The sequence below is a fragment of the Triticum aestivum genome, chromosome 4B, assembly GCF_018294505.1.
Source record: "Triticum aestivum cultivar Chinese Spring chromosome 4B, IWGSC CS RefSeq v2.1, whole genome shotgun sequence".
In the NCBI taxonomy this organism is placed as follows: Eukaryota; Viridiplantae; Streptophyta; class Magnoliopsida; order Poales; family Poaceae; genus Triticum; species Triticum aestivum.
Genome location: NC_057804.1, coordinates 267,936,852 through 267,956,489, shown reverse-complemented (window position 1 = coordinate 267,956,489; position 19,638 = coordinate 267,936,852).

Genomic DNA, 19,638 nt, shown 5'->3' with positions numbered 1-19,638 from the left:
GAAGCCGGAAGCAGAACGGGAGAGCCCCCAACGCAGCGGCGTCTAGGAGCTCAGCGACGCGTTACAGTCTGCACCGAAGCATCTCTCGCGCCACCGTGAGCGCGACCTTCATGTTCGCCTGCTCCCGTCGAGAGTGCAGCATCGTGGCTGCAGCGTGGCTTGAGGCCCTCGTTGCCGGTCGTACCTGCCGCGGAGTGAGGGCAGGGGACGCCTGACCGTGTCACCCGCGCCCCACAGCGTTCTGCGGGGTACGGGCTTCCTGAGATGCGGGGTTGAGGTCACTCTGGGAAGGCGGCACGGCATGGGCAGGCCAAGCCGCCCAGCGGTCGGAGTTGGCCGTCGAGTCGCCGGACATGGAGGCGGTGATGTGGCGAACGTAGGACAGAAGAAAGAGGATTCCGGTGCACCCCTACCTAGCGTGCCAAATGTCGGATGTTGGGTTCCAGCAGAGCCTTGAGGTTTGAACTCTGGGGTGCGCATGAAGATCTCTCCCCTACCGACCTACGTCCGATCATCTTGTGAGATCTAAGCTAAAAACGATGAAAAACATAAGGGACACACGATTTATACCGGTTCGGGCCACCGTTGTGGTGTAATACCCTACTCCAGTGTGTGGTGGGGTGGATTGCCTCAGGGGCTGATGATGAATAGTACGGGGGAAGAACGGCCTCGCGAGAGGTGTTCTTGAGCTGGTGCGATGAACTACTTGTGTGAGTTCGATCGCCTCTCTCTCTCTGTCTTCCCCCCAATCTGGATCTCTCTCTATTGTGGTGGCTAGTCCAATTTATAGAGGCCCTGGGCCTCTTCCCAAATACCGAGCGGGAAGGGCGCCAACAACGGCCATTTTGAAGCGGAACATATAGTACAAGTTATGCTAACTAAAGTTTGTCTTCGGCTGCCAAAGGCACTGGCAATGACGCCGTCTTGGGCTCCATGGTGACCTCCATCCAGCTGCTCCGCTGGTTTTGGTCTTGTTGCACTTAAACGGCAACCTTTGCCTGATGCCTCGGTACTCCACGTGTGGGCTTGCCCCCTTTGCACCAAAGAGGAAACAAGGACACTGCGCGGGCCGGCGCCCGGCTGGTCTCGATCGTCATGGCTTGCGTCACGAGCACCTCGCGAGGTACCTTGACTTGATCTCTCCGCCTCCTCGCGAGCCTGCCTGGCGAGGTCGTTCCTGAGGAAGCCTCGTGTCATCCGCCCCGCGAGTCTTGGCCCCTCGCGAGGGTCTTGAATCTTGTGTTGATGAAGATGGGTCGTACTGGGCCACCACTTGAGCCATGCCGCAGGCCGCAGGCAGGCAAGTCTGGGGACCCCCGTTCACAGAACGCCGACAGCGCCATGGTCGAGAACTGGATGGAAATTTGGATATATTGTTTTTTTATCAAGGAGAACTGGAGGGAAATTGTTTTGGAACAATCAGGACATTGTTACATATATTATTATTTTTTCGATAACGTTACATATATTAGTTTGTTTGGCATGGATCCTCAAGAATAATTTGTTTGGCATGGAAATATTTCAAAAAAATGTTTTTGGCATGGAAACATAGAGTATATTTTATTTATCATTTTATTGATTGAAAGGGAAATTATATATATCTAAATAGTAATGGCTTTATAAAATTGATTTACGTAACATGCGCTAAATAATCTGTAAAATGGTTTCTCTCAGCTAACCAGTTGATATAAAAAATATTGAGCTTGAAGATGGGACAGACCGTGGACGATGAACGCGATGGTGTTGTTATGAACAACGGCGATCGGCTGGCAGATCCCGCTCCTGGTCGGTCGTCTCGACCAAGATCGTATCATTCCCACACGCCTTCCCATGAAGGCTATGGCCGGCATGGGACAAAACTGCGGCTAACATCAATGGTAGAAGTTGTGACCCGTCCCGGAACATGTTGTGACCAACGAGGCCGGTGACTTTTGATTGGTGCTGAGAGCAAAGGTGATGGTGCTACAAAATGGTGACAATGATATGCGTCAATCTAGTCTCCTCCTTTGTTCCACCTCCATGGTGATAGAGCCTAAGGGCATCTTCAATGCAGAGGTGCTTATTTAGGTGCTTAGGATCCTGAAAAAAAATCACAAGCATAGGCGGTTGGAGAAGGCACTAGGAACTGGATTTTGTACGTGATTACTTAGCGCTCGACTCCTAGGTGAGCATCGATGCCAGAGAAAGCACAGGAAATAATTCGGAAACTGCTACAACAGCCGGGATTTAATTCCTAGCGCCTCTATTCTGAAGGTAGGGTATCCCAGCTACACCCACAATTCAAAAACTGACCGTACTTGCAGTCGTACTAGGAAAGGAAAATTGCGACCTTGTTGGTTGGTTAAAGAAAAACATTGTAACTCGATCGACCGATATGACTCTTGATCGGTCACCTCAACCAAGATCGCGTCATCCCCGCACGATTGCCCATGGAAGCTATGACTGGTGTGGGAGAAAGCTAAGACCGACAATGCTAGAAGCTGCAATCAGCCCAGGAGCATGTTGTGCCCTGCGAGGCCGACGACTTTTGATCGATGCTGAGAGCGCATGGGGTGGTGCTACGAAATTGGCAACAATGATATGCGTCAGCTATGACCACTCGTCGACGGTGTTGTAACGACATATCCAAGAGGCTGACACATCAATCTAGCCTCCTCCTTCCTTCCACCTTCATGGCGATAAAGAATAAGGGGAGGGATACCAGCTGCACGCATGATTTAAAAAGTGAGCGTACTTGCAGTTGTACTAGAGAACGAAAGTTGTGACCTTGATAGTTCTTTAAAGAAAAGATATTGTAATTCGACCGACTGTTCTTGCTCCTGATTGGTTGCCTCGACTAAGATCACGTCATCCCACACGACTGCCAATGGAATCTATGCCGGTGTGGGAGAAAGCTGCGATGGACAATGCTAAAAGTTAGGACTTGACTAGGAGCATGTTGTGACCAGCGAGGCCGACGACTTTTGATTGCTGCTGGGACCGCATGCGGTGGTGTTGCAATGTGGAAACAACAATATGTGTCAGCTACAACCGACCGCAAACGGTGTTGTAAGGACAATATGTGTCAGCTACAACCGACCGCAACCGGTGAGCTTGGCATGGATGGCGCCGGGGGGGGGGGGTCACTCCATGGTGTCATGCGGTGGACGGAGGAGGCGCGCCGGTGACGGAGCATCGATGTCCATGGCGGCGGAGGATCTATCAGGCCGGGGATATAGGAAGGACCCCGCAAACTAGCGGTTCTTAAAGTGGACCACCCAATTATTATAGAAGACGACCCAATTTGCCAAATATGCTAGAGATGCTCCTACATTGGACAATAGGTATTTGAAGGACGTGGACCTGCAGTTGGACTGGAAAAAACCAGAATCGATGAAGTTGGCAGTTGGCTTTGCTCCACTGACCGTCAACGCAATCAAACAAAAAAATCCGATTAAACCAAGTGTTCTTATAAAAACCGTTGAACCGATGTCTCTAGAAAAGCCCATCGTTTTCTGTGGCTGCAAAACGATTTTTTTATGTGAATACGGTAGGTTTCCTCAGAAGAAAAAAGTGAATCGTTGGAAATCCATCCACTACCCCCCTTCCGCCGCCGCTTCCAACATTGCACAACTGCCCCTTCCACCGCCGCCATTGACCGGTGCGGCAACGCTGCCTCACGCCACTAGGAGCCCTGGACAAACACATCGGTGCCTCCCCATACGCCTGCGCCAGCGCTGCTGTGTGCTGGTCCAGCGACCCCCGTCGTCCAGGGGATACCATCGCCGCAGCCTGGTCTCGAGAATCCAGCTACTCCGGTTGCCTCCCTCCTCTCCAAACTACAGGCAGGACGACCAGGACGACGCCTCCCTCCGCTCCTGACCAGGACACTGGTAATATGAACTCTCTCTTGTTCTCTCCGTTTACCAACTGTACCATTATATAGAAGCATCTTTATGTCATATGTCAACTTGTGAATTTTGTGAACTAATAGAATTAGAGAGATTACGGAAAGGAACTAGAGATTATATGATAAATGATGTTGTTGTTCACATTGTCTTGACTGTCCGATTAGAGTTGTTGTTTGCAAATTGCGTATATGTGGATCCTGTACTTGCTAATTGCTAGTATATTTGTAGTTGTTGGTTATTTTTATTTTATTACAATTTATTTATGTATTGACTGGAGTGTCTATTAGTAATATGGCTTAAAAATTGGACATCGAACCGGGTTCTCCAACGTCTTGAGGCCGAGCCAGATCAGGTTTGAGAGTGGTAGCTTCATGGCTTGCTAATGTGCTTCTCTTTTAAGTTCTAAATAGGACCCTTGTAGAAGTAAAGTACTACTGCTACACCATCCGACGCATTACCTTCTGTTGTTGCAATAAAGACCAAACCAAGTCTGTTTAAGGAATTATAGGAAGACATGTTTATGTTAGTTTTGTCCCTTGTCACTCAGCGCAGTAACTACATTTCTTTTTGTTATAGTGTAGAAATGGATTTAGAATCTATAAAGGAGCTATTGCTTTCTCCTAGACCAAGTGAGGAATACTTGGCTGGTGTAGCTGGTTTTCTTGACTGTGCATATATTGGGAAAAGTTATGATGCCAAGATCCGTTGCCTGTGCATCATGTGTTAATGGATCGTTACAGAAGCGGGAGGACATGTACGATCACTTGGTTTGTAGCGGATTTTCACTTGGATATACTGTTTGGGGTTGCCATGGGGAAAGAACATCATTCATCTCTCCTAACAAACAAGGTGAAACTTCAACACATATGAGAAGTAACAAAAGGTCACGATCATAGTTTGAAGGACCAAAATCTAATATGCGTTAGTTAGTGGAAGATGTTTTCTATGGACCTCCAACGATAGAACCTGAAACCCAAAATACATCTAAACCAGGACCAGACCCTGAATCCCAATCTTTCTATGACCTTTTGAGAGATGCAGATCAACCTTATGGCCAGGCTATGAACTATCCATACTTTCTCTTGTTGTTATTCTCTTCCACATAAAAGCCACTAACAAGTGGAGCAATAAATCTTTAAATGATTTCCTAGCAGTTCTGCAGAAAGCAATTCCTAATGGTAAGAATTTACCTAGTACATTTTCTGATGCAAAGAAGATCGTTGGAAAGCTTGGGCTTAGTTATGTGAGAATTCATTCTTTTGAAAATAACTGCCAGCTTTATCGGAAAGAGAAAGCGAGTGATCATTTTTGTTCAGTGTGTGGAACTTCAAGGTGGAAGAACATACCAGATAAAACTAATTTGACTAAGAAGGAAAGAAGGAAGGCAATCCCAAGGAAGGTGTTATGGTGCTTTCCAATTAAGCCAAGGCTTAAGAGGCTTTTCATGCACAAAGATACAACTATAACTTTAAGATGGCATGAGGAAGAGCGCACATAGGATGGAGCATTGCGTCATATAGCTGATTCAGAGGTTTGGAAGGCCATTGATTCTAAATATAAACACATCGCATCAGACCCCTAGAACATGAGGTTTGGAATAGGATCTGATGGGTTCAATCCATTTGGGAAGCTGAGAGCCAAACATAGCTGTTAGCCCATGGTCTTAGTGCCCTATAATCTTCCTCCATGGTTATGCATGAAAGCCTCCTCTTTTCGGCTTACTTTGATTATTCCAGGTTACCCTGGAAAGAACTTCCATGTATTCATGGAACCAGTTTATGAGGAACTAGCTAGCTGAGTTGTTTGAAGTTGGAATGTTAACATATGATGCATCTCGAGATGAGACTTTCCAACTTTATGTTGTTGTGTTGTGTACCGTGAGTGACTACCCTGGGCTTGCAATTGCTTCAGGACATAGCACCAGTTCTGAGTCCGGTTGTTTCCTGTGTAGTGATGAAACTTATTCTTTACGCTTGAAACATGGGGGGAAGGACATCGCCATTTTCTGCACCGAGACCATGAGTTCCGCTATGAATCTGACTTGTTTGATGGATTGGAGGAACACAAAACAGAACCAACTATTTATTCTAAAGTTGGAGTTTTAGATAAGATAAAATCAATTCAGAACTTTGATGATTCCAAAACTTGGAAGTTTGTTAGTGGGTTTTTCTCCCATTTAACTTATTGGGATGAGAATTTGCTTCGTCACAATCTAGATATTATGCACATTGAAAAGAATGTATGTGAAAATGTATCTGGGACCCTTCTAGGAATAGAGGGCAAGTCAAAGGATAATTTAAAGGCATGACTTGACCTACAGGACATGAAAATCAGGACAGAGCTACATCCTCAAAGAAAAAACAATGACAAGTATTTTCTTCCTCCTGCTTCTTATACCTTGTCAAAAAACAGAAGCAGCAGTTTTGCAAAGTACTTCATGATGTACGAGTACCAGATGGGTATTCGGGGAACATCTCAAGATGTGTAAATGTTCCTGAAGGGAGAATTTCAGGCCTTAAAAGCCATGATTGCCATATTCTGATGCAACAACTATTGCCTATTGCATTGAGAGGTTTACTTCCAGATAATGTCACATCTGTCTTGTTTGATCTATGTGCATATTTTAGAGAAGTTAGTGCAAAGGTTCTTCATGTGAGAGATCTTGAGAAGTTAGAGCAAAGAATAAAGATAACATTATGTCATATGGAGATGATATTTCCGCCCGGATTTTTTACTGTTATAATGCATTTGGTTCTTCATCTAGCAATAGAGGCAAAAGTAGGAGGCCCTGTGGCCTACCGTTCAATGTGGTTTCTAGAAAGGAATTATGTCAAAAATGAGACATATATATTTTCTAATTATTGAAGTACTACATTCATTAACAATTTTTGTCTTCTTTTTTCATTATTTATTTATGCAGGTATCTTTGTGTCCTGAAGTCATATGTGCGTAACAGAGCACATCCGGAAGGATCTATCGCAGAAGCACATCTCTCAGACGAGGGCATGACGTTTTGTTCAAGATGTATTAATGGTTTCTCTACCAAACATAACCGTGCTTCAAGGAATGACGATGACGATGAAGCGGTTGGTGTTGAACAAGGATCAACTCTTTTTCCTTTTGTAGGACAACCACTTGGAAAGCCTGGCAATTATGTTCTTAGAGGGTTGGCTAGATTTCAAGCACATGGATATGTGTTGTTCAACTTCTCAGATGTCAACCCATTCCTTCGGCAATACCTCAATCCTCTAAATAATTTAAGTTTTTTCTCTGACATGTTTTCACAACTCTTTATCTGACTTCAAAAATAATTATAAAATTACTTTCCAGAGCTCACGCTGATGAGATCACTAGCGAGCATGATGGCTCCTCAAACATAGTCGAGTCTATCCAACATGATAAGTTCAATGACTGGTTCAAAGCTCATGTAAGTCCATATTTCATATCCTTTGTACGTACAACTGAAGCCATTTACTAAACAACTTCTTAATCTACAGATAATTAAATTGGAGAAGGAAAACGGTATTGGCAGTATTAATAATGATATTAGATGGCTAGCACGTGGCCCGGTTGATGCAGCAAAAAGGTACCGCGCTTACAACTCCAGAGGATATCGGTTTAGGCTTAAATGCTCAGACAGGGTGAGTCAAAATAGTGGAGTGGTGGTACGTGCCAAAACATCTACATATGCTGCACCAGGTGATGAAACCCCTACTTTAGGTGATGTGACTTACTATGGCAGGATAATTGACATTATTCAGTTGAACTACTCTAGACAATTTTCAGTGGATTTATTTAAGTGTGAATGGGTTGATATTTCTGAAAAAGGAATTAAAAAGGACAAGTATGGCTAGACACTTGTTAACTTCTCACATTTGATGGACAAAGGAGACAAGATTGAACATGAGCCTTTTATTTTGCCTAACCAAGCCGATCAAGTGTTTTACCTAGAAGACGAACTGAACCCAGGTTGGTCACTGGTTATGCAGAATAAACTACCTACAGATAGATGTGACACTGGAAATGATGAATGCACACGAGATGAAGAAGATGAGAAATTCCATGTTTCTCACCTCACAGATATGTTTAAAAAGAGAAGGAAAGATTGACATTGGGTAAGATCCAATATTGAGGGAACAGTTGTGGATGCTAATGATAATGCTTCGGTCGATGAAGAACAGTGATGGTAAATCATATAAAGGTATTTCTCTATTCGAGTAACATTTTCATGATTATGTATACACTCTAGTTTTACCTGAAGTCAAAGCTGAGTTTGCAAGACATTAAGAACCCCTGTATGTTCTTGCAGATCATTGGCTGAGCTTACACCACTCAACATATAAACCATTTTTTTCTTTATTGCTTTTTAGTTTCTCGTTCTATTTTCCATTGATGCTGCCATTATTGATTATGATAACTATTAGTACTTCATCCTTACTGTCCTAACACTAAGACCTTGTACAGTGGCCGGTGCTTATAGGTCGGTGGTTAAAGAGCGAGAGTAGCGTGGCATCTTCAAATATTTTTTCCCCGCAATGGTGAGTGCTTCCTATAGGTGCTTAAACTGCTTTAGTTAAGCCAGAGCAAGGCTTACTATGACTTTATGGAAGGTCAAGCACCGACTAGCACCGGAAGCAAGACTTTGCTCCTCTTAAGCACCTGTGCTAGGATCTTGAAAAAAATTGTTTTTTTAAGCGTCTTCCTAAGCACCTGCATTGTACAGGGCCTAAGTATCCATATATGCATTGAATTTAACTTGACTCTTTTGATTTGTTATAAACTTTTTCTCATGCGCTTCAATGAATCTTCGTTTTCAGGAAATTTTGCAAGTGAAGATTACAAGGGTTGTTCTAAACTAATGGATGAAGCAATGCGTTCTTTTAGCGGGCTTTTATATGTTTGCATAGTTTTTGCTCTTTAAACATGAAGCTTGGAAAATTTTAGAAAATTGTTACTAAAGTTAAGCTGCATGTATGACAGATTGTCGTTGGAAGTAGATACACTTTTGTCGAAGAAGTATTATGTAAGATTTACTATCTTGTAAACTTAGTTTACGTCTCTTTGAAATTGACGTTTTTTATTTATGTGGGATGCTTGTTTGGTGTCAAAACCTTGTTCAATATTTTCTTCTTTCTAAATGTGAACCAACCATTGCGTGTGTGGCTTTTGTTGCTTGCGTTTGCAGCTGGGTGCTAGCTATATATTGTGCCTATTGCTTACCCTTGCAGCTGGTTACTAGCCATCTTGCCGCTCGGAATGGGTGATCAGCAGATATAGCTAGACGCCTGATCGCAAATTGCAACCCCATTAGCTATTGGGCCGTGGGCATGCAGCAACTTATGTTCGATGCTCCAATTCCTATTTTCACACGATTTTGTTTTCATAATGCATTAGTTTTTCATTAAAAGACCGATACACCTTCAAACCCGGACGAGGCGTTGGTTCCCTTTTCTCCGGTCAGTGGTCTATCTTCAAAGTTAAGCTCATGTTTGTTGTAGGTCTTCCACTACTTTGCGAGTATTGACGTCAAATACTTAATTTCATAAGATCATTTCAAAGTATGCATTTCACATTTATGGTCATTGAGTTATCCTAAAATTCACGTAAAAATATGGTTAATATGATATTCACTACAACCATACTGAAAATAGTTTGGTATTTACCAATCAAACAGTATTAGTTTTTCATACCATATTACCAAAGAATGAAAACACTATTTACCAACACAAGAACGTATTATCATGTTGACACTTGGGCCCTATGTGTCAATGTATTTGTGCTCTATGTATGTTGTTGATTTTAGTTTTTCTAGTCCCAACTATAATAGAGCCTGTAACACTATGATTCGACCATGATTATGTGTTACTACTGCTAAACTACGTAACACATTGTGGTAACACATATTTATATGTTACCACATCAAAATCTATGTAACACACTCGACCAACACATATTTATATGTTACTATTACAATGTCGCGGTAACACATTTTGAGGCCTTGTATAGTATGTATTACTGTCCGTCGTTCGACACAAAATGTTGTGTTACAGTAATTTCCCTTGTCACACATTTTTCAATCTATTACATGATTGTGTTACTTAAAGTCTGTTTTGTTGTAGCCCTTGCTGTAACGCCCATGATGCGGCTATATCTCCCACGTGTCGACGCACGACTTAGAGGCATAACCGCATTGTGGTTTTGTCGCAAGAAGGGACATCTTCACACAATCCCATGTAATAAACAAGACAGTGACAAATAGAGTTGGCTTACAATCGCCACTTCACACAATGAATAAATAATTCATACATCATTCAGAGTACACACATAGTCCGACTATGGGCAAATCCAAATGAAAATAAGATAACCCCAAATGCTACATCCCCGATCGTCCCAACTAGGCTCCACAACTGATCATCAGGAAAAGACACGTAGTAACGGCCAAGGACCTCGTTGAACTCCCACTTTAGTTCGATGGCAACACCTGCGCTGTATCATCGGCACCTGCAATTGTTTGGTAGTATCTTGTGAGTTACAAGGACTCAGCAATCTCAAAACCCGCAAGCTCAAGACTATTTAACTTAAGGGTAGGACAAGGTAATGAGGCGGAATTTCAGCAAGCACTAAGAAAATATGGTGGCTAACATACGCACATAAGAGCGAGAAGAGAAGCAACGCAATGGTCGTGAAGCTAGAAGTGATCAAGATGTGATCCTGAAACTACTTACGTTCAACTATAACACAAACGGTATTCACTTCCCGGACTCCGCTGAGAAGAGACCATCACGGCTAGACACACGGTTAATGCATTTTAATTAAGTCAAGTTTCAAGTTCTCTACAACCGGACATTACCGCGAGCATGTCTTTCAAAAGTTTATACCCTGCAGGGGTGTCCCAACTTAGCCCGTTACAAGCTCTCACGATCAACGAAGGATATTCCTTCTCTCGGAAAGACCCGATCAGCCTCTGAATCCCGGATACAAGACATTTCGACAATGGTAAAACAAGACCAACAAGACAGCCCAAATGTGCCGACAAATCCCGATAGGAGCTACACATATCTCGTTCTCAGGGCACACCAGATGAACACTACTTACAGCTAAATCCAGCCCTCAAGTTTCGGGAGGTTGCGCTGCAAGTGGCTCTAGTTCGGACCAACACATAGAGAAGCACTGGCGTGGGGGGTTAAATAAAGATGACCCTCGGGTTTATAACTCCGAAGGGGAAGTTAGTAGGTTGTTAGGCAAATGTAAAACCAAGGTTGGGCCTTGCTGGAGGAGTTTGATTCAAAGCAAACTGTCAAGGGGTTTCCATAAACCCGACCGCATAAGGAATGCAAAATCAAGGAACATAACACCAGTATGACGGACTAAGGCGACAAGAGTGGAACAAAACACCAGGCATAAGGTCGAGCCTTCCACTCTTTACCAAATATATAGATGCACTAATTAAAATAAGAGTATTGTGATATCCCAACATAAACATGTTCCATCATGGAGCAATCTTCAACTTCACCTGCAACTAACAACACTATAAGAGGGGCTGAGCAAAGCGGTAACATAGCCAAGCAACGGTTTGCTAGGAAGGGTGAAAAGGTTAGAGGCTGACATGGCAATATGGGAGGCATGGTTAACAAGTGATAGGTAGCGTAGCATCGCGATAGAATGAAGCAACTAGCAAGCAAAGATAGAAGTGATATCGAGGGTAATGGTCATATTGCGTGAGATCCCGCAAGGAAGAAGAACGAGTCCATGAAGTAGACGAACCAACATAGTCGAACGGATTCTCAAAATTGCAACATTACCGAAACTAAGAAGCAACACCAGAAAGAAGCAAACAACATGGTAAAGCAACAAGCCTAAGCATGGCATGATGCAAAATCAAGTATGATGCATGTCTGGTTTAATGAGGCATGGCATTGCAAAGTGCAACAAACAAAACTACAAGTTAAGTGGAGTTCAATATGCAATGAGTTGCATATCGACGAAACACCACATCCATTTATTTAGTTCGATCTCGTTTATGTACGCAACAACATCAAATGTTATTAAATATGGCAAGCGGTGAAGCATAATAAAACTACCTAGCTAGGCAAGTTTAAATGAGGCCGGAAACAACAAACAACAATTCCGAAAAATCCCCATGTGCATAATTTGCGTTTGGTACTGTTCTACCTATTACAAAATTTTAGAGTTGTTAAACATGCAAAGTAAGTGCACCAAGTTAAACTAGGCATTTTCCCACCCCATTTACATATAAAGTTTATTAAAATTGGAGCTACGGTTATCTAGTAATGAAATAAATCATTTTAACAGGGCATTTATGCAAAATTAAAAAAACAACAAGTTTAAACATTTTAAACATGGAGGAAAGTGGCATAATGTGATACTAGAAGAAATTCTAAGCATTTTACATATATAAATTATTTACATACGATGCATGGTTAAATAGTTATTAAATGCATGAACACCAAGGGTTTTTCTGCAAAATTGTTTTAACTCGATTATTGGTTAAATTCGCAACAGAGGGAAAAAACATGCATGGGCCAAATCTAAAGCATGGTGGGCCAGCAGAAGAAAATAAGAGTATTGTGATATCCTAACATAAACATGTTCCAACTTGGAGCAATCTTCAACTTCACCTGCAACTAACAACGCTATTAGAGGGGCTGAGGAAAGCGGTGACATAGCCAAACAACGGTTTGCTAGGAAGGGTGAAAAGGTTAGAGGCTGACATGGCAATATGGGAGGCATGGTAAACAAGTGATAGGTAGCGGTGCAGATAGGTTAGGTGGTTTGACAAGGGGGAAACCAAAAGATGGTTGGTGTCGGAACGGTCAACGAATCCAACGGAGAGAAGCGAGGAGCGGCAACTACGAGCGGATGCAAATTTTAAGAAAAAAAATGTCGATGCAATGCACATGATCCTATGAGATGAGATGCATGACATGAAAAAAAATGCAAAACACAAGACAAAAACCCAACCGCGAAGGAAATATCACAACACATAGCCGGAAATGGCAAGAGTTGGAGTTACAAATATGGAAAGTTACATCCGGGGCGTTACACTTGCTCTCCCTTGTATTGAGCTGCATCTGACAATATTCGCTTTCGTCTCTGGAGGGGACAATGGTTGTGGTTGCCTCTTCATCCACTTCCCGCTGCCCCACTAGTGCTTTACTAACCACTTGATTAGTTGCTGCTAAGTATAGCAGCAACGACCCTTGTGGTTTGGGAGCAACCAAAGTGGGTACATAGGAAAGATAGGTCTTCTAATATTGTAGCGAAGCATCCGCCTCCGGGTCCACTCCACAGGTCATGCCTTCTTCAAGATTTTGAAGAATGGCAAGGCGCGCTCGACAGACCTGGAAATGAACCTGCTAAGTGCGGCAACACATCTAGTAAAACGCCTCACGTCCTTAACTGTCTTGGGTGCTTGAACCTGCTCGATAGCGTTGATCTTGTTGGGGTTGGCCTCTATTCCCCGATGGGACACAAAGAAGCCAAGTAGCTTTCCGGAAGGAGCAAACACACACTTCTCCGGGGTCAACTTCAAGTTGATCTTGCGCATATTATCAAACATTTCTTCCAAATCCTGTATTAGGGTTGATTTGTCCTTGGTCATGACCACAATATCATCCATGTAAGCTTCATTGTTTATGTGCAGCTGGGATTCAAAGCCAATCTGGACTACCCTTGGGAAAGTGGACCCGAGGCTTTTCAACCCGAAGGGAATCTGTACAAAGCAGTACGTGCCACATGGGGTTATGAACGTGGTCTTCTCTACGTCTTCCCTGGACATGAAGATCTGGTGGTACGCAGAGTCTGCATCTAGGAAAGAACGCAGGTCACACCCGGAGGTGGAATCCACAATCTTGTTGACCATCTGATATCCCGCAGGAAGGTAACAAGGGAACTTCCCAAGTTTTCATCGAGGGTGGCACTGATAGTGAAGGTACCATCAGCGCCAGCCAGCCCTGCCGGGACTTTTTTCACAGTGGGTGCAGCAGCCTTGGGTCTCTTGCTATTGGAACTCTCCGGTAAGTCATCAACAGGTGCAGCGTACTCCGAAGAGGTTCGCCTCCTGGGTTCCTTGCTATTTCTCCTCTTCTTCTTGTTTTCCTTGGCGAGAACACTGGCTTCTGCGGCCTCTGCCGCAAGTGCTTCCTGGTACATCTTGTCAACACAAATGATTACATCCTTCTCGTCTGACGGAATAGAAATGACTCCTATCGGCCCTGGCATCTTCAAGGTGTTGTAGGCATAGTGGGATGCTACCATGAACTTGGCCAGGGCTGGGCGACCAAGGATTCTGTTGTATGGCAGGGGGAGGTCAACCAGATCAAATACGATCTTCTCAGTCCGGTAGTTTAACTCCCCCAACCCCCCGAACATCATCGGGAGAATGATCTTCTCCTTAGAACGACTCCTACCGGTGTTGATCCCTTGAAACGTGCCAGTAACCTCGAGATCTTCCTCCGCTATCTGAAGTTTGCTGATGACCTTTCTAGAAATCAGGTTCAACCCGGCCCTGCCATCAACCAACATCTTTGTGACTTTGAGGTTGCGGATTGTGGGTGAGACCAACAACGGCAAGCACCCTACCGAAGTGGTGCGGTCATGCTGAACCTCTTCGTCAAAGATGATGGGCGTGCGGGACCACTTGAGCAGCTTCCGAGAATCTGCCACTGGCTCCACGACATTGACTTCACGCACCCACTGTTTAAGTTGGCAGTGAGAGGAGTGCAGAGATGCACCCCCGTCAATGGACAAGGCATCAGTGGCTTTCTGGAACTCATGATCGTTGGTTTCCTCTTCATCTCCTCCATCACACTCATCATTGCAATCATCCTTCTTACGAGCTCTGTCGAGTTTCCCTTGATTCTGAGGAGCCTTGCCGGGGCGGCTTGCTCCGCCGCCCCGGCCCTTCCCGCTAGTGTTATCTTGACCTTTCTCCTTGTCATGCTTCTTGTATTCAGCGTGCTGCTTCTGGATGAGTTGTTCCACCTATTGACACTCCTGGAGATCATGGTCTTTGGTTTGATGGATCTTGAAGTACGGTTCGTCACCTTTCCCAGCCTTCTCGGCACCCGCTGCTTCCCGGCAATCAGTGCACGTGGCAACTTCCTTGCCGAGAACTTTGGTCTTGGCCTTCTTGCCGGTACTAGGCGCGCCCAATCCTTCAACGGTCATCACTACCTTATCCTTGTGCCTGTTGTTGCGCTTCTTTTTCTTCTTCTTCTGATTGGTGGCCTCATCATCATCCTCTGAGTCGACGTCGAAGCAATCCTCTTAACCGGGGAGCCGCCTCCCCTCCTCTACCCATGCACACTTATCCACTAGAGTGTAAAGCTCTTTCACAGTCTTGGGCAACCGAACGTTCATCTTGGAATGTATGCAATGATTGCGCATGTTGGACTGGCACGCAGATCTCACACCTGCCAGTTGGATGTCTAGAATGTTCCGCATGGTCTCTCCTTCCTTCTGCAGGAGGAGCTGCAAGTTGTTGGGCCGCCCTGGTTCTTGATGGCCGCCCGTGAAGGCACCAACAAACTCATCGCATAGGTCATCCAAGGTCGAAATGGAGTTCTCCGGCAGGTGCATTAGCCCAGACCTCACATTTGGCTTGACTACCAAAGGGAAGTAATTGGCGAACACCTTCTAGTCTCTTCCCCCGGCAGCTTGAACATCGATGGTGTAGATGCTCAAGAACTTTGTCGGGTTTAGTTTCTTGTCGTACTTCTCTGGTATCTTTGGCTTGAACACGCGGGTAGATGTCCAACGAACTTGCCGTAACTCAGGAGTGAAGGCGGGGCACCCAACCTCAAAAGGTAGGTACCCACCTTCACCGAGAGTGGACTCGTCGACATCAGGGCCATTGCGCCTATCAGATTGGTGGTGGGTGTCATGGCGTCGCTCGATGGTGATGCGCGCGCCTTCCCTTTGCCCGTCCTCCAAGACTCACCATTGGCTTTGACGCGCCCGAGGGTCGGATGGAGCCATCGAGACGTCATCGGGTTCTTGATCACATGGCTCCAGCTCTGGCCCCTGCACAGGCTGCCCTGGAGGGGACAGCCTCGGGGTGGCACCTTCAGCATGGCCAGCAGCACGGGACGTTGTCGTCACCGAGGGCGGCCATGGTAGGCCAGCTTGCTGTGATCCTCCCGCCTCGGTGGAACCAATCAGTCTTTGAATGCTGGCTCTCCACTCATCCATGTGATCGTCTATCGGCGGAAATCTCAACATCAGCTAGGCCCGCACCATGGCCTTCGAATCGGTGCTCGGCATGGATGACGATGTAGACCGTAACGTTGCATGTCTCCTGATTGTGCCAGTAGTAGTTGCATGATGTTCTCGTCATTGTGAGCCCGTCGCCATGGTGGCGTGGTGACGAGGTGGAGGCACTTGAGGGCTAGTGGCTCTGTTTGGCGCATCGGCTGGGTCAGCTCATTTTGGGGGCGGTACATGCCCTGTGGCCGCGCCCGCGGTGGGAGTGGGCGGAGAGTTGCGAGTCGCCCCAGAGCGAGTGCCACCACTGCGGTTGTGCCCTTCGGCTTGGCGGAGAGGTGCAGACAGAATGACCTCTCCACGCGTACCTCGTGGAGCATGGCCGCTGGGATGTTGTTGGTGTTGTCCTTCTCCGGTGCCTTCCGCCCTCGGTTCGGCTGCAGGGGGTGGCGACGATGTCGCCTCTGTTGGCCACATCCCCCACAGCGTCCATATGTGTGTGTGTCCTCGTATCCCCCGCGTCATCAGCGACCGCGTGGGATGGGGCCTTTGAAGTGGACGGATGGGCTGCAGCACCGGGCTTCTTCTTCGGCAGCATGGATGATGGAGCATTCAATGAAGAAGATGATGAAGATTACACGTGGCGTACGCTTCTCGGGTTCGTGCAAGTGCTTCCCCCTACCTGGCGCGTCAAAGATGTCGTGGGAAACCACAACCACCTATGGGGCCATCAGCCCCTTGTGGTTCAGCAGGGGGGATGAGCACATTGCACAAGAAGTGGAGAACATAGCACAACACGACAGAGATCAAACGTGCAGTTTTACCCAGGTTGAGGCTGCCGCGAAGCATAAAACACTACTCCTGCTTTGGTGGATTGATGAGATGACCGTGGTAGAGACGTAGTGCTCTTGCCCGGCAGGGTTGCCTCGAGGCGAGGGGAGCTACGCGCGTATGAGTGTACAAGGGTACGATTCCTTTCTATAGTTGCCATGGCCCTGTTTTTATATATCAATGAGTCAGCACAATGGCAAATCAGTCATTGTGTATTGATTAGATAGAAAATAGTGCTATCATACCTAACTCTACAGACAAGGCAGAGCGCATTAAATGCGCCGCTTAGTGTCACATCATGGTATGTCCGACAAGCCTTGCCGGGCTGTTTGGCCACCTTCTTGTCTGTCAGTTTGACACATCTCTAGACGGGTGTCATTTGGAGGTGATTTCCTTCAGAAATGGCTTCCATGTGTCAGGAAACAACCACCTAGTCACTTGGGGGCTTGACACTGCACCGATCGATGACTTCTGGCATTGTGAGGGGGAGTGGTGGAGCCTTGGCGGGGTGGTCCTCCTTTGACATCCTCAGCAAGCTTGCCGTGGAGGTCTTGAGACTTGTCTTCGGAGTAACCTCGACCTCACCAGGATCGCCTGCCCGGCAAGGGAGGCTTTCCCTTAGTGGCGTCTCGCTTCCCTTGGCTTGACTTGGTCTTCTTCATCTGCCCTCTGATTTCTCAAAGAGATATCTCTTCAAGTTGATCTCTTCTTGAATGTTGCAACCTTGCTATTTTTGGCCTATGCACGGTCTGGGCAACAGACCCAGGGTTTGTTGCACCGACACCTCAATACTTTCAAGTAGATAAAGTTCTTCGGCAAGACATCCTGCCGGTCCTTTCCACAACTGCAACTAAACCTTGTCTGATGAGTTAGGAGCGTGGATGGAGGCCGGCCCTTGTAAGTCTCCCCCCCAAATGCTACTGCAACCAACTTGACTAAAAAGACTTCGAATCAAAAGATGGGAGCACAGATGTAAGGACTGACAAGGATTCCTTATGCCCAAGTTTTTCCTACGTGCATACATCATGGATGGTGAGGCAAACTTATCTGCATTTGCTGTCCTTCTTATTGTTCCCAATGATAAAGAGCTGTCGGAGACCTATATACCAGCTTGTTCTCACTCTTCCTCCCGGGAAGTTCGCCCACGACAGAACCCTGTTGTTAACTTCAAAAAAAAGAAGTGCATGGGAGAAAACAATTGCATACGATCCTTTGTAAGGGATTAGTGATACGTCCATTTTGCATCATGTTTTCCTACTGTTATTTATGTTGTTTTATTGTATAAGAATGCTTTTTGGAGTGATTCTAATGCCTTTTCTCTCATAATTTGGAATGTATGCGCCAAGTGGGAGAATTCTAGCAACTGGAAATCTGGACCAGAAAAAGCTACGTCAAGCTACCTATTCTGCACAACTCCAAATGAGCTCAAACTCTCCAAGGATTTTTTATGGAATATTTAATTAATATTGGAGCAAATAAGTACCAGAGGAGGGCCACCAGGTCTGCACAACCCTCCTGGGCGCGCCAGGAGGCCCAGGGGCGCCTTGGTGGGTGCTGCCCTCCTTAGGACAGCTCTAGTGCCCATCTTCTAGTATAGAAGTCATTTTGACCTAGGAAAAATAAGGGGAGGAAATTCGAGACGAAGCACCTCCACCTCGAGGCTGAACTTGGGCAGGAGCACTTTTGCCCTTCGGCGGAGCGATTCCGTCGTGGAAACTTCCCTCCCAGAGGGGTAAATCATCATCATCATCATCATCACCAACAACTCTCCCATCTTGGGGAGGGCTATCCTCATCAACATCTTCACAGCACCAACTCCTCTCAAACCCTAGTTCATCTTTTGTGTTCAATCTTTGTATCAAAACTATAGATTGGTGCTTGTGGGTGACTAGTAGTGTTGATTACATCTTGTAGTTGATTACTATATGGTTTATTTGGTGGAAGATTATATATTTAGATCCATTATGCTATTCAATACCCCTCTAATCTTGAGCATCTTTATCATTTGTGAGTAGTTACTTCCGTTCTTGAGGTCATGGGAAAAATCATGTTGCAAGTAATCATGTGAACTTAGTGGTGTCATGTGAACGTCGACTACATGACACTTCACCATATTGGGCCTAAGGGAATGCATTGGGGAGTAGTTATTGGATGGTGGGTTGCGAGAGTGACAAAAGCTTAAACCCCAATTTATGCGCTAATCCGTGAGGGACTGATTGGATCCAAAAGTTTAATGCTATGGTTAGAATTTATTCTTAATACTTTTCTTGTAGTTGTGGATGCTTGCGAGAGGGTTAATCATAAGTAGGAGGGTTGTTCAAGTAAGAACAACACGTAAGCACCGGTCCACCCACATATTTAATTATCAAAGTACTGAACACGAATTAAGCCAACATGATGAAAGTGACTAGATGAAATTCCCGTGTACGCTCAAGAACACTTTGCTTATCATAAGAAACCGTTTTGGCCTATCATTTGCCTCAAAAGGATTGGGCTACCTTGCTGCACTTATGTTACTATGATTGTTACTTGCTCGTTACAAATTATCTTGCTACCAAACTACTCCGCTACTTACAATTTTAACACTTGCAGACATTACCTTGCTGAAAACCACTTGTCACCTTCTGCTCCTCATTGGGTTCGACACTCTTACTTATCGAAAAGAGCTACAATTGACCCCATACACTCGTGG